Source organism: Myotis yumanensis, unplaced genomic scaffold, assembly GCF_028538775.1.
Source record: "Myotis yumanensis isolate MYYU_CA2020_CCGP unplaced genomic scaffold, mMyoYum1.0.hap1 SCAF_8, whole genome shotgun sequence".
Taxonomy (NCBI): domain Eukaryota; kingdom Metazoa; phylum Chordata; class Mammalia; order Chiroptera; family Vespertilionidae; genus Myotis; species Myotis yumanensis.
The window spans coordinates 15,767,993-15,775,960 of NW_027223759.1; the positions used below are offsets into that span (position 1 = coordinate 15,767,993).

The window sequence follows — 7,968 nt, forward strand, 5'->3', positions numbered from 1 at the left end:
GAGTGGAATTCTTCCCACAGCCATTGCTCCATGTCATCTTCTGACCGAGCGGATTTTAGTGTGAGTGGGAGGGTCAAGGAAGAATTCATTATTCTTTTGGCTTGGCTTCCTCTGTGCTGTGATTGACAGTGGTAATGTTGCTTCATTTTATTTATTTATTTTTTAGTTGCTATATTTCCTGCAGAACGTCATGTTTTTTATGGGACTTAAACTTAGCTCACAGGTAGTAAGGGTCATTCATATATTCAGGAAATAGCTCAAGTTCTTCTGAGATATGGGCAAAACTGTTGTCAAATGGGATTGGGAGTATCAGGACTTGGACAGACCTGGCAGTAGTGCTTAATAAATCCTTGTTGAATAAATAACGCATGTGTTCAAATTAGAGTAGGGGCAGTGGGTTAACCTGTCCTGGGGTTTCCTACATTATCTGTGCAAATACTACCTCGTGAGAAATGCCTCAGTTTATCTTTGCTCCTCCCCTTGTTGACAGGTTTCTGGTTATGAATTCTTAGTATTTTCTTAATGAATTTCATAGTGATTTCATATCCAACAGTTGCAAGATTTTTAAAAATTGAAATACAACTGTCAGTTTACTTAGTAAAATATTGCTAATCAATATAGATAACTTGTAATAAAAATTAATATGCACCCCCAACCACTTTAGTATTTTTAAAACACCCAGAAAATGGTTTCGATAACTAAATTTAATGACAAATGTTTATAAAGATGTGAAGGTCTCTTTGAAGGCATTGATATTTAATGTGTAACATGGGACTCTTTCCAGTTGGAACTTTTGAGGCAGTGCAAAGCTCTCTTTCAAATTCATTGCTATCACATGTAATTGAATACTGTTGGAGAATAAAATGGGCTTAAACTGGTATATGTGTAATTAGTTCTATACTGCATTTTGTTGATTTTGTGAGCAATTCAAAGCAAAAGAGACAAAGCTTCAGCTACAGTATTAAAATGAACACCAGCAGAATATTTCTGAACACCTTTTTTAAAAAAAAATGTTTTTATTGATTTCAGAGAGGAAGGGAGAGGGAGAGATAGAAACATCAATGATGACAGAGAATCAATGATCAGCTGCCTCCTGCAGGGCCCACATTGAGAATCAAGCCCATAACCCGGGCATGCACCCCAATGAGGAATTGAACCATAAGCTCCTGGTTCATAGGTTCAAGGTTCAACCACTGAGCCATGCAGTCCGGGCTTGAACACCCTTTTCCGAATCTGTGTTTTCTGTTTTCAGAGATTATGTGAACAATATCCATTTCTTCTAAGTAGCTCAGAATAAAATGAAGGGGACAGTCCAAGAAATGGTGCTGGGAAATGCTCATAGCCATAAGACACCTGGAATCAGGGAGACTTCCCTACTAGCAATCTAGGTGGCTCAAAAACGCAGCGCTTTGGTTTTTAGTATTCTTCAGTGTGGAGGCTGTTAACTGCCTGATCTCAGTATAATGTTTCTTGGAGGCCGTCACCCATTTAATCATCAGTTTAACAAATGCAATGGTGCTATAATTGTACAATCCGTAACATTTTGTACTTGCCCTGGCAAGTTTGAGTTATCAGCCCAGTTTTTTTCTCTCTTCTTTGTCATAACTGTTGTTCAGACACATCTTAAATGGCAAGAACTACTCATCATTGACAGGAAGGAGTGTCTAAGGTGTGCGTGGCACAGCACTGGACTACAGGTTCCGACTTGGACTTGACACCCACTGCCTAGCCACCCTGCTAGAATCCTGAGGGATGCTCCAGGCGTCCGCATAACTTATTAGTCTCTGGGGCTTTGACTCTGAATCCCTGCCTCTAGGTCTTTACCTTATTTTGTCAGATCAATGTGAGTTTTGACGGCTCTTTTTACTTTTTATCTCAAGGTCTAGCTAGATTTGATGCTGGTGTAGAGAATCAGCGTCTATTTCCCTTTTGCGAAGGTCTGGATGAGATTTTGAAGCTTAACTTCATTAATGTATTTATAAAGAGAGACGATCTTAAGTACGTCAAGACCAAGAGGTGGCCTCTGTGATGTTACAGAGGGTTTGCTGGACCGGGTGTCCCTCTGGACGCTCATGGCCGAGGCGCTTCAGCCTGGGGAGGCGGCTCAGTGATGAGGCAGGATGTGCTTCGCGAGTGAGAAAGTGCCAGGCCTTCAAATGAGAGCAAAGGGACTTGGGGACTAAAATAAAACCAAACCAAATGGTGGAAACATGCCCCACTCCTTAATTTATCTGATTAGAGTCAACAGGTGGCACTGTGTAGAACATTTGCTCCCGTCCCAAATGCCATTCAAGCAGCAGTGGAACTTTCCCTGGGCTTGGCTCCAGGTCGACAGGGGATGGACTAACGGTGGATTTGGTTTCTGCCTGGTGTCACTGTGACTCGGGGGCAGACTGCAGTCACTGCAAAGGTCTGCGGGTAGCAGTGTTCTCCGGGGCACATGTCTGCCTGGAAGAGGTTCGTCAGCCCCAGGACCAGTCATCTGCCCAACCCCAACTCCCGCCCTCTCATACTCTGCATTATTACCTTTTGTCTGTTTAGAAAGGCGGACTGCCATGCGCAGTGCCTCCTTTGGATGTGTCTGGAGTCTGGGAGCTTGACTACCCTACGTTCTCCTATAGTGACCCCAGTCTTACCTGTGTCACACCCATCTACTTAGTTGCAGAACCAGAGTTCTTCACCAAACTTGGGTGGTTGTTTAGCAGGTCTGATGGTCTGTGAACATGAATGGAAAGCAAATGCACATTAATTTTCACTCAGTTCTAACTGGAATTAAGCATTTCCCTCATTTACTAATATAGACAACAAACACAGTTGTAATTGTACTACCTAAGACTTCTTACTGATAACCTCACCCATATTTTTATACCACAGGATAACAGTTATTTCTTTTCATCAGAGGTATCAGATACTTCACTAGACTTTATTAGATGTGCTAATAAAGAAAAGCACAGATACTACACACATTTAAAACTACTTTGATATCTACATTTCAATATAGTTGATTTCCTTTGTAATCTACATATTAAAGTTATTTACATATTTAAAACAAAATCCTATGTACTTTATATATTAAAGCATTATTCTGATATGGGGTCCACAGCCCTCAGCAGCCTGTTGAAGGCGTCCATGACGCCAGAAAGGTTCAGCACCCCCATGGTAGAAGGTAAGGTTAGGATTGAATTCTGTTGACATCTACTTTACAGCATAAATTTGGTGGGAGAATTTTTACAAAGCGGTAGAAAACAATTCAAGTTCACTCTGAATGCTCCAGTTTCCCTTTAAGGAGTTCATCACATAATAGAATGGCTAATGAGTTGTACAGGGTGTTTTCTTCTACTATTGTGTACAAACTGCCAGTGAAAGTCTTTGATTTCTTGGGCTACTTGCTCACAGTGCAGTGATAGTTAAGCTAATTTCTAATATGTCTCATCTCATTATACATCCATGCAATAGTCTCTTTCAATTTCAAATTGAGCTTCCGGGAAGATTAAATACTTAGGTATTCCAGTTTGTATGAAATCTCCAGATCCACACAAATTAGACTTCCTCCGTCTAAATGACCCTAATCATTCTAATTTAACTAGATGGGGCTGATTTCCCTTAGAGCTCGTCATGTTGAATCTCCCCCATGGAGATGAATAGCATGCCCAATGGGTAATAAGTATTCCAGATGTTGCCTTGCCACTTTCCAGCCAAGTTATTAATAAAGTCCGTTGCTTCTTGCCCTTTTAAAAAAATCTTCTAATATTGCTGAGAATATAAACTTTCTTTCTCTTCCTTAAGACATGGTAGTTTAAAAGTACGGTAAACGGGCTGCCACAGAGGATGGGGATTTTTATAAAAGTACCTCTCTGTCCTGACTCATCACGGAGCCGTTAGGCAATCTGAGGCTGGGTGGGGCTGAAGATGGGATGGGAGAGAGTACAGGAAGACTGGAGAAGACTGTGACAGAGCTTTGTGTTTGAGGGGTGTGTGTGTGTGTGTGTGTGTGTGTGTGTGTGTGTCTGTGTTGGAGGGGATTGAACATCAAAAGAGCCATTTTCTTTACTCTAAGCTGGAAATAATAAACATGGGAATAGCTACCATGCAGCCCCTTGATTAAAATGGACCTGCCCTAGCTGGAGTGTGGCAGGAAGCCTGAAGGCCCGTCGATTCACCTTCTATCCATACCTTTGCCCTACCCTGTGGTAGCCGGGGTGGCCTCTCAGCAGTGACCACATCACTGAGATTCTTGGGTGTGATTTTGTGTATCTGTCCTCAAGGCACGGAAGGGAAGGTGTGCTGCTAAAGTGCAGAGAGAAAGCTGGAGGGGACAGGAGCCTGGAGAGAAAGAGCCCCAAAGATACAAGGCCCCATTCCAGGATACTCTTCTAGATGAAGACGCCTTTCCAGGCTTACTGGAAAAGCTTCCTTTTCTTAGAAACAAAATAGACATTCAGAACTGGGAAAAACCTCATAATAATGGTAATTATAAACATTTTCCAGTGTGATGAATTCACCAGTCTCTTTCAAAACCCTTTGGACTTGGAGAATTTTTCTCCCATAAAAACAAAACCACAACACTTTGGGCTCCCTTTTGTCTTGCACTCTCTCCTTTTAAGCTTAAACATATGGTTTAATATTACTCTTGAGAAAGAAAAGAGAGCTAAATAATTGGTAAAGTGAATAAAGTTTGAGTCTTCAGAAAAGTCTCAACTCACACCATAATACACATTGGAATAATCTTTTATATCCAGTCCTGCATGTCCCTCATCTCCAGGGATTCTGACTCTAGTTAACAATAACTTGACATCCAGTTTAAACTGTTTTAAACTTTGACGTGGAAGAAATTGATTGACCATTAACACCATGTTTGGAAGTTCATACTTGCAGCATTTCCAATATGTTTGAATGCTTATGTGGATTTTTCTTTTTAAATGTAGATGCCATTTCCTCAAACGTCAATAGAAAAATGCTATTCTGGGGGCAAGTGGTGTTTTTTTTTTTTTTTGCCATCATTGTTATTAATTTTTCAAGCTCATTAACAATTGAAATTATTAAACTGAGTTCTACTGCCATCTGCTGGACAAAACCTGTTTTTCATTATATTACCAGCTCAGTAATGTTTAGGTTTTGCTAATTTGATGATTACTGTTAATTAAACCAATCAGAGTTGTACTAAATAGAAAAGAGAACCAAGCTAAACGTAAGATCATGAATCAGCATGCATACACCTGAGTAAAGGTTTCTGTGTCCATTGCTCTCGCTGGAAGAACCATTTTACAGTTTGGTGGTTTAACACATTTTCTGAATGCCCTCTAGGTATTAGACACTGTACATACATAGGGGTCAGTACTTGGACAGGGCCACTTCTTACAAGGAGCAGAAGGTGTGGTGGGGAAGGCATATGTCTGAACAAGTTATTTCAGAAAGTATTCTCTCCATAGAGCCTCCTCTCTCAGCAGCAAGTCGGGCTGTACTCGTTGTGGAGAGACTAAAGCAGAGCAGTATCATGTTATCCATTAGGCCAGTGGTTCTCAACCTTCCTAATGCCGCGACCCTTTAATACAGTTCCTCATATTGTGGTGACCCCAATTTCATTGTTACAAATTGAACATAATTAAAGCATAGTGATTAATCACAAAAACAATATGTAATTATATATGTGATTTCCGATGGTCTTAGGCGACCCCTGTGAAAGGGTCGTTCGACCCCCAAAGGGGTCGCGACCCACAGGTTGAGAACCGTTGCATTAGGCGATGATTAGTTTTACTTTGTACTAGGAATTTTTCATGGGCCTAGAAATATGTGTGTGTGTGTGTGTGTGTGTGTGTTCCAAAATGTAGCAAGAAAACAACAACTTGCAAATTAAATATCTGTGGGAGCACAGCTCCTCGGCTGCTGGGTATTAGATGAAGACATGAGAGGCTGTAGGCATATACAGGAGAGACTTTATTCTAGACCAAGTAGCCATTGCTACTACAGGAGCCATCAGACAAAGCAGTTCTTCAAAAGCCCCACAAAAGCAGCCACGCAAAAGCAGCCGTGCACTGGCTGGTCAGTGGCAACTTATATACACGCTCCAACAAAAGAGGCCTCGTGCCAATTAGTGACGCTCGTGCTACATTAACCTAAGCAGGTTACATAAGGGTGCGCTTGCACAGTACGTATATTGCTACTATTGAGTCGTTGCCCTCTCACCTGTGTAGGACAAAGGGGCCTTTCACCTAATAATACTGCCTGCATGCACGAGTGTGGCAAATTGGCCTTGATCATCCGGCGTACTCTGGTTAGGGTTCCCACAATGTCTGCAGATCATATGATGTTAACCTCACCATTTTTTTCCTCTTCTGAATTGGGTATGATTTTTAATGAACATGATCAGGAGTTGAGAGACTTGGGGTATCAGAAACATGCCTTCAATATGCTTAACAACACCTTGGACTACCACAGAGATGTGCCAGACAGGGAATGCAGCTCGTAAAGACAAGGCATACCCTACGGATCTGCCAGTCGCTAGTGTTGTTGTTTGTTTCTACAACGGAGCCTTGTCTGCTTTGCTGCGGACTGTGCACGGCATCCTGGACCTCATACCAGCCCGGCTTCTCCATGAAATCATCCTCATGGACGACAACAGGGACTTCCATGATTTGAAAGGAGAACTAGATGAATTTGCCCCAAAACACCTCCCTGGAAAAATTAAATTAATAAGAAATACAAAGCATGAGGGATTAATTCGAGGAAGAATGATAGGAGCAGCCCATGGAGCAGGAGACGCCCTGGTGTTCCTGGACAGCCACCGTGAAGTGACTGTGACGCGGCTGCAGCCCTCGCTGGCTGCCCTCCTGGAGGACCACGGACGGTCCTGTGCCTGGTGATCGATCTCACCTGCGGACTCGCTGGCCTACAGCTCTTCCCCTGTGGTGCCTGGAGGGTTCAACTGGGGACTGCACTTCAAATGGGGTCTTGTTCCCCTTTCCGAGCTGGGAGGGCCAGAAGGAGCTGCGCACCAGCCACGTCTCCTACAATGGCTGGGGGACTGTGCGCCACGAACAGAAGCTACTGCAGTGACCTCGGGCGGTGTGACAGCGGCGTGGATATCTGGGAGGGGAACGTGGACATGTCATTTCGGATTGGGATGTGTGGGGTAAGCTCGTCATCATCCCTTGCTCCAGAGCCAGACACATTGTCCTTACAAATGGCGGCTGAGTAGGTGGATGCTGCACGGGCACGCTCCCAGGTCCACACTGGAATTACAACTAAAATACAGAAAAACGTACTGAATAATCAATGGAAGACTCGCTGGAGAGAACCCTGACACTTGAGGATGGAAGGTGGAGACCACACAGAGGCTGCTAAGAGGGGCGGAGATGCGAAAGGGTTGAAGTTCCGGAGAGCTATCTCAGCTGTGAGGGTTGCCTCTGAGAAATCTGGGGTCTAATCCCCAACCTGGTCCCCCCCCCCGCCCCCCCCCCGCCCCTAGCAGAGAGAACAAGAACTGAGAAGGGTACCCACATAGTATCTGGCTGTGAAAAGCAGCAGTGGGGTAGCTGTCTGCCAGGGAGAGATGGCTAGAAATTCAGGCACCCTCTTAAAGGGCCAGTGCATAAAATTCCCTGTGGAGCCAACCATCTTGTGCTCCAAGGGAGCAGCAGCAGAGTGGACTGGAGCAGGGTGAGCAGAAGCCAGGTTCAAGGGCTCTGGGACACCCGGTTTCCTGTGCTGAGCCATTCCCTCAAGCTGCAGAGGTAGTCTTTCCCACATAGACAATTGCTATACAGACAACATTGCCTAGGGAGAAGACAGCTGACCCACTCTATTGGGAAACACCTTGCCCCTTACATAGACTGAGACTAACAATTAGCCTCCAGGCAGAAACAATTGTCCCACCCTATTAACCTCACTATTTTTATTTTTATTATTTTTTAACTCCACTATTTTTAAATTTAGTGGTTCTCAAGCATGCCTGTGATCTGAGTCATTGGA

General features: G+C 43.6%; 1 pseudogene; it reads left to right on the forward strand.

Annotated features, from left to right (window-relative positions):
* Window positions 1–6,331: 6,331 nt before the first annotated feature.
* LOC139015445 (polypeptide N-acetylgalactosaminyltransferase 11 pseudogene) lies at window positions 6,332–7,191 on the forward strand (annotated as a pseudogene).
* Window positions 7,192–7,968: the final 777 nt, after the last annotated feature.